Below are 8,679 nucleotides of genomic sequence, written 5' to 3' on the forward strand. Positions count from 1 at the left end.
ACTCTGGATACTTTATTACTTTACATTAAAGAAATATAAACTGGCTACATATCAGACCACATGGACACTTTATACAGAACATTCAAACATACAGGGATACACATGATTCCACATCGGCTATATACACGTATAACAACGATGGTTTTCTACATGAAGTTGTTAATAATAAGTCACACGAGGCAAAATCTTAAATATTTCTGAAGACAATATTCACTCATTCTTGTTCAGTAAATGCTTGAATATTTCTTGATCTTATTTACGTCTTTATTTCTTGTTCTTATTAATGCACCAACACAAAGTCCTTGTATATCAATAAAAATCCTATTCTCGGATATTTTATGTCTTCCTTTGTGATGATGTGAACAGATGTGTGTCTCTGCATGAGTGTGTGACACGTACACACTTCACATCAAACAAACCGATCATGATTTATGTTTTTACATACGATGTATTTACGATTTATGTTTCTCATAAATGAAGATAAACGATAAACATCCGTCGATCTCGCCTCCACACCTGTCCTCGGACATGAGCTGTGAACATAAATCTTAAAAACTCTCCCGACACAGAGAGAGGAAGACGTGCGAGGATGGAGGGAGGTGGAGGAGACAGAGAGAGGGAGGGAGGGAGGAGGTAAAGTGGGAGGCATGGGGGGAGTGGATACCGTCACGCTTTGGTGCTTCTCAATTGAAATCTGAACACCGGCCACAAAACCCCGGCTCACTCCATATACCTCATCTTTGCATATGAAAGGACGGATCCATTGTCCGAGGCTAACTGCACATTTAACCTGTCTGTGCTGAGAGAAAGGAGAGAGAATTTCCTTCTCCCTGTCTCTCCCCTCACACCCGCTCTCATTTTAACAAACCAATTAGCCGGACATTCCTCCCACACAGACAACTTCTTTACACTTCGTTCTAAACGGTGGACAAACGGCATTCGGATGTTTTAATTTTTAGCCGGAGGCAGAAAACAGAATTTCTGTTTTCTAAAGAACCTCAAAGTTCTCCTGATGGTTTAACTGCAGCTCTCTGGTGCCACTGACCACACGTCCACTCATTTAATCATTCATTTCTGTTGTAATTAGGCTTTAAAGTCACTCATGAATCTGGTGCATGATCGTGTTTATGACACAAAGACTGCACTAAACCACGTCTTTCTTGGCTGAGGTCAGTCCAGGCCAAACCCCAAAGATGCAGCCAATGCAGAAATAAACTGAGAAGCTTTGCATGACGTTCCACTAATGCCTCCTCATGAATGGCGGCCTCCCGAGGAGTCGAGTCCCACAGCGAGAGAAGCGCCGTCTCTGTACCTGCGAAGCCGTCAAACCGCCGACTGCTGGGTTTGTTTAGTTCAGGCCTCGGCGGCCGAGTGGTTCCTCAGCGAGGGCTCTCGCAGGACAATGTCCCCGCGCCTCGGCCCTCTGGCTGTGAAGCTCAGACGAGGCGTGGGACAGCTGTAAGAGGGTCTCAGCCAGGGGCCCCGGGACCATAGCAGGTCCAAAGGTCTGGTGCTGAGACGCTCTGACGAGGGCAGCTGCAGCTCAGCAGCGACTCCACATCACTGCTCATTACACACTCACACACACACTTTCAAACCCAGGTGAAGACGTTTAAATGCAGGTTTTATCAAACCAGCGTCACTTCTTGTAGATACATCTGCACTGATTTTGCAGGATTATACTCAGGTCTGTGATTAACCAGTTAAACCAAACAGGTGCAAATGATCCTCATCTTCATCACGCAGGTGAAACACAGTCGTTAACTGAAAGGCAAACAGCTGCAGAGGAGGAGGAGGCTTCACGCTGGGTGAGGAACAGCCAGACTCTGCTACCACAGGTCTGAGAACAGCAACAAGACACAAGGTAGTTAGTTACTGGTACATGAGCAATGTCTGTCACAAACAAAGATTTCAAAGCAGACCGGGTTGTTGGTCAGCCAAGGAAACTCCAGCAGATTGTGACACGTCACACTGTCCATCAGCTCAGAACTGGCAGAGAAGTGTGGACAGACGTGGACAAACTGGAAACATGGCAGCAGTTAGTGTCTCTGGCCCGATGAGTCAAAGTCTGCAGGAGAGCAGGAGAGTAATGAGTGTCTGCAGGCCACAGTGACGGTGATGCTGGAGGATCTGGGTCAGGTTCAGGAATGAAGGCGTCTGATTGGCCCACAGTGGCCCACAACGACCTCAAACACACAGCCGGTGTCATTAAGAACCATCTGAAGCATAAAGAAGAACCAAAGTCCTGGAGGTGATGGTCTGAGATTACATGGAGAGACAGAAGGAGACGATCTGTGGTGAGTTCTCCAAGTCCAACCCACACCTGCTGAGTTCAGTGGTGGAAAGAGGTACTGAAATATTCTACTCAAGCCAAAGTACCACTATTTGACTTAAGTACAAGTAAAAGTACTGGTCTAAATATGTATTTAAGTTAAAGTTAAAAAGTTTCTTAGTCACTGTTTCTTGTGTTGTGCAAAAAAGGACAAGGGAACACACAACTCACATGAATTGTTATTAATAATAACAATAATTAATTAAAGTGCTGACAAAATAAAATATGTAAAAGCAAAATGTGTCCGTCAACATGGGTCAAAGGTCACATGTGTCAATCACTCACGGACCTTAATTAGCGCCAACTCACCTGTCCTCATCATTCACCTGTCCTCATCATTCACCTGTCCTCTTTATTCACCTGTCCTCATCATTCGCCTGTCCTCTTTATTCACCTGTCCTCATCATTCACCTGTCCTCTTTATTCACCTGTCATCATTCACCTGTCCCCGTCATTCACCTGTCCCCGTCATTCACTGCCAAAGTTTCTTTTATTTTATTTTATGTTGTTTCTGCTGTCACTCGTGTCTCTCCTGTCTGTCCTGTCTGTCCTGTCTGTCCTGTCTCTCCTGTCTGTCCTGTCTCTCCTGTCGCTCCTCACTGTGAATGAGCCTCGTCTTAATGAGCAGGGATGCGACGGTGGGTTCCTCCTCGCCGCAGCAGGTGCAGCTTTAAATGGCTTGTTGACATTTTTTGCAGTGTGCAGGAGGTGGTAGGTTGTGATCCTGCAAACCCACGTCTCATATACATAATCCAGCAGGCAGGCGGGCTGAATGGAGGTGGGGGGGGGACTCCCCTCTTCCTCTGGGGACGTTTCAGGGCTGAAAGAGAAACCTCACCACCGGGGCTGCCGGGGGCCCGTGGGCGCAGTGAGAAAATGAAGACCTCTGCGCCCCTCTAAATCCCCAGGAATTTCTCATTAAGCACAGGTCCCGGGCTGCCGAGGGCCCTCTGGGGCCTTCACCCACCCCCCATGAGGGGTCTCCCTCTCTGGCACTGAGAATGGAGCTCTCCACTCCACCACAGTCTGTTATTCACCTTCTCCTTTCTCCGCAGCACAAGAGCTTTCTCCCAATCATGCTTTCAAAGCCCTCAGGACTTCCTCTTCCTTTCATTCACTTTTTACATAAGTGTGTGTGTGTGTGTGTGTGCGTGTGTGTGTGTGTGTGTGTGTGTGTGTGTGTGTGTGTGTGTGTATGTGAGATGTCTTTTAGGAGGCAAATGAGAGGACGACATAATTGAATTTGACATTTTTTTAATGGTCTCCTGAGATATTTTTGTCTGAAGGCGCCAAACGCTGGAATGAAGCGTTTTCTCTCGCTCTCATTTCAAAGAGTTCTTCTTTTCTTTTCTTTTCTTTTTTTCTTCCTCTTCTTCCTTTTTTTCACACGTTGTTCATGAGCACAAGTGGGATTAATGAGGATTATGTATATGAGGAGAGGTAATGAGTTTTGATGAGACTAGAGAGGATATTTAGTGTTTTAGTTGTTGTTTTGACGTCGCTTTATTCCAACAAAATACTAAAAATAAGATCGTGTGACAATAATTTCATTCATTTATTCATTCTTAAACAATAACCTGATAAGCTGAAGGGAGAAGCCGTCCTGAGAGTTTACTTCTTGTTGTGTTGTTGTTATTATTGTTATTAATGCGCCAACAGTCCTTTTATATCAATAATTCTCTGATATTTTATGTCTTAAATGTAATTATTTATACCCTGGTGGCCTCCTTTGTGACGATGTAAACAGATTTATGAGTGACACATACACCTGTATGTGATTTATTGTCTTCTATACCATGGTTCTACTTTCTGTGCTTTAACCCAGCACAGGCTTTAGTGCTCATGCAGCACGGATCTGTGCCGCAGGTGCATCCTTGGTACGTTGCCATGGGAACAATACACAAGTCCTTATATGGACGTCCTGGTGTATGTGTGTGTGTGTTTATAAATTACATATTCAGGCTTTAAAAAATGTGTTATTTTGTCTTTTTATGTGTTGTTGAGTCAACGTTATGATTCATTTTATATCACACTTTTAGTCGTGATTTAAAGTAACAATAATTGTGCAGAAGTCACAAAATGAGACTTAGTTTTTCTTTTATTTTTATTCATTTAAACAAGCTTTGAACTCGGCCATTTTGAATTTGCCGTCAATTTAGGCGATCTGCACCCTACGTAAATGAGCAAACTCCTCTGAGTGTGTTTATCGTACCAACATAAAAAAGTGACAATTTGTACTAGTTATTATTTAAATATTATTATTATTATCATTATTAGTAGTAGTATTAGTATTACCCTCCTTGAGCTCACTCTTCAGTGACACGACTCCTGGGCTGCAGGATCCAGATCCCTTTGTGAGGATATTATTAGCAGTAGTAGTATAGTCTTGTGTGTTGTCATCATCATTATTTAAGCTATTAAAATGAATATGAATATATTTTTTGCAACAGTTCATGCCTCTGCTTGTATAGTTTACATTAAAAAAAACGTATCACGACCAACTGAGAACTTCATTTTATTCTTGTGGCGCTAAAGAAAGTTTACAGAGAGACAGAGAGAGTAAGACACACACACACACACTCAGAGAGAGTTGTCCCATGGGGCCAGGACAGCTGACAGCTGGGTTCAGTGGGGGTCAGAGGTTATGGATTGGCAGCAGTGGGGGAGTGAAGTGGAATCTAAAACAACAGGAAGACACTCAAACACACACACACACACAGTGTTTTAGGAGGGGAGATGACTGAGCCTGGGCCTCTGGAACTCTGGAACACTGTGTGTGTGTCTCTCATGTGACAGTTGAGTAAAACTTGACCATTGAATCCACTGAACACACACACACACACACACACACATACACACACACAGGAGCTTCCACTGCATGTGTGTGTGTAAAATATCTTGTCCTCCATCCTGTCATCGTTCATCACAAGATTATTTATTTCGTTTTGTTAAAATTGTCAAATAATCGACATAATCCACAAATGAGGTCATAATATTCCATCGAAGGAGAATATGAAACTTTAGAAGATGATGTTTTCTATCAAATCATTCTTCATCTAAAGGTTGAGACTGAGATCATGAATCCATCAAAACCCGCTCGTGTCTGAAGCTTCTACTTTATATCCGGGACTTTGCTGCCCCCCGGTGGACAAATCAAGTGCTTACAGGTGAATTTTATTGGCCTCATATTTTAATTAGCGTTGGTCTCATGATGAAGGAGGTGTGTCATTCTTCTGAACAGGTGATTTCACACACGAGTCATGACAGCAGTTAAAATCAGAGGTAAATAAATGTACATTATAATCAGTAAAGTGCCAAAGTAACACAAGTTCTGTTGTGTTAGTGTTGTTTTTACAGTGAAACTAGTTTAATTGACGACACAGTTCACTCGTTTACGACAGGTGATCCGAGCACAGAGGTCACGCTTCACTGAAAGGTCACAGGAAAATGTTGTGCTGCATAAAAATGTTATTCATTCTCTTGTGTTTTTGGTTGTGTGTTGTCAAAGTCTAATATTCTATGTATTTATTGCACGTTATGCAACACATGATATGTTGAAGTAGAGATTTAACTGTTTATCTGCATCTGCTGTCATATCTCAGCCACTCATGATGGAGAGTTGATGAAATCACTCAGAGAAACATGGAAAACAGTGTTGTAATGGGTTATTTCTGTATGGGTTTTATTTTATTATTAATAGATTCATTTAGTATCATAAATATGTATATATTCATTTAGAAATATTATAAATAATATTATTTCAATGCCTTTTTTTAGCCCCCTGATCTAAAACATGCAGGACGACGGATTGAGAAACACTGTTCTATAAATGTTCTTTTTTTTCTATTTCTTTTTTTCCTTGTTTATTCTTATATGTATATATATACGTATATATATATATATACGTATATATATATATACATATTACGATTTACGATATATACGATTTTCTACATGAAAATGAAATATTTTGGAAAATGTATAGTTTTGTATGGGGAAACAACACTATAGGGTTGAATTGTGAGTGCTCTAGTAATCTTGTTAATCCCAATGTTTAATGTCAGATCAGATTATGGCACTTCCAGTTGTCTTTTGAACAAAGATATTACACACTACAGCGCTGCAGGTTGCAGCCTTATCCAGAGTTTACACAGAATGGAGCTACTCTTGCGACACATTCATATTATTAGGTACACCTACTGTACCTAATAATGTGAACAGTGACTTGTATCCTGGTCAAAGATCTTCATGTTTGTTCAGGTCATGCTGAGCTGAGGCCTCCTGTGGCTCACACCAGACCATATGAACACTTTACAAGTGTTTACAAGAACATTCTTAGAGTTGTTTTCAGTTTGTGTTTATTTTATTAACTTATCTGTTTATGGCTTTGACCTTAACACCAGCGCAGTGTAACGACTGCACTTTCACAATTCACCTGATATTACTCCTCATGTATGTGTCATAACATGTGCCACTGCACACTCCTTGTTTATCTGCATAATGAGTGAATGGATAAATGAATGAATTAATGATTTTAATATAATATAATATAATATAACATAACATAACATAACATAACATAACATAACATAATATAATACAATATAATATAATGTAATATAATATAATGTAATGTAATATAATATAATATAATATAATATAATATAATATAATAGGGGTCCAAGAGAGAATGTAATACAAAGTTCAAGGGTTAGGATTAAATAAATTCTTAATTAATCAATAAATAAATGTATACATTGTGTATATGTAAATATTTTAAATATTTATCACATAGTTTTATCTTCTTTTTCTACCTTTGTGCTGTTGCTTCCTCTATTTCTATTTGTGCACTTGTTTCATTGTTTCTTTTCTTTTCTCTATCTTGTCACTTGTTTTCTTTCCTCTGACTCTTCTTTTCTGCTCTAACAGGTAAATTTCTCTGACGTGGGACCAATCAAATCTAATCTAATCTGCTAATCTGAGCACTGACGCGTTGATGGGAGGAACAAGTGTGCAGGAAAAAAAGACAATGAAAGTCACACTGACGCTGTTCTGACGCAGCAGGCGGCTGACGGGCAAGTGCGCGGTTCAGCCGAGGCGCGGCGCTGTTCTGCGCTGCGTAAAACCCGCAGTAGGCCGCGTCCTGTGTCGTGTCCTAATAACCCAGTGTCTCTAAAGTGTCTCCCCGCTGTCTGTCCTCGTCTTTGTCTCCTTCACCAGACTCTTCCTGTACAAACCGAGGCTGTAAATCACAAACGCAGCCGAGTTTCCGCCTCAGCTGCTGCGTAAAAAACACGCAGCAGAGGAAGAAGAAGAACACGAACACGTTAAAAACACTCCACTGAAAACAGCGTTGTTAGTATTATGGGCTGTTTTCATGGTCACATTCCGTCCGTTTTCCCCTCACAGGAGACACAGAAGTGTGACGAGCATGCACGCGCTTTTTTGGAGGGGAGGCTTTTACACCTGGAACGTGCCCGTGTCCCTCACGCACGCACCTTCATGTCCAATCCTCTCCAGTGGGGACATGAATAATGTCCTCTTCAGTCATGAGACCAAAACCACGCAGGGGCGCACACACACACACACACACAGGGCTCGGCTCGGCTCGGCTCAGCGGCCGTGGTGAAGGAGAACTGTGGTGTGTTTTTTTGTTCTCAAGCTTCCGTGACTGTGTTTGTGCCTCGTGTTTTGTACATACATGAACACAATCCACGCGCAACAAAGTGTCATTAACATGTCACGTATGGTTTTGTGCTGTGTCACACACACACACACACACACACACATAGAGACACGAGGACATGGAGACATGTCAAGAACATGTTCCACTCGTGGCAGCAGAGGTGACTCCACACTCTCACACACGTGTGTGCTTTACACGCGTGAACTTTATAGGATCGAGCATATATTATTAACACTTTGTGGCCTGTTGTTTTCCCCCTTCACTCTCTCTCTCCCTCTCTCTCGGTGTCTCTCTCTCGCTCTCTCTCTTTCCTCTAAGGCTGGAGGACTCCATTTTGAAGGGACCGGGTGTGCAGCAGCAGCAGCAGTAAAATCAGCAGCAGCAGCAGCAGCAGTAAGTCGTTTCTCAGGGAAGGGAAAGTCCTATGTTTTCCACGCTGTCTCGTGGTGATGATGGTGGTGGAGGACACTTTTGTCCTCTTCTTCGTTGAGGTTACTTTGTCATGTAATCATGTGTTCGTGTCACGTTGTTGCTGCTGAAGATGAAGATGAAGATGAGTTCAGTTCAGTTGGCACAAGTTTGACATCATGTGTCAGTGATGATGGACAGTGGTCAATGTCCTTTATTATTATTGGTAATTAAAAAGGGGAGGAGCCTGTTT

Source organism: Solea senegalensis, linkage group LG13 (assembly GCF_019176455.1).
Source record: "Solea senegalensis isolate Sse05_10M linkage group LG13, IFAPA_SoseM_1, whole genome shotgun sequence".
NCBI lineage: Eukaryota > Metazoa > Chordata > Actinopteri > Pleuronectiformes > Soleidae > Solea > Solea senegalensis.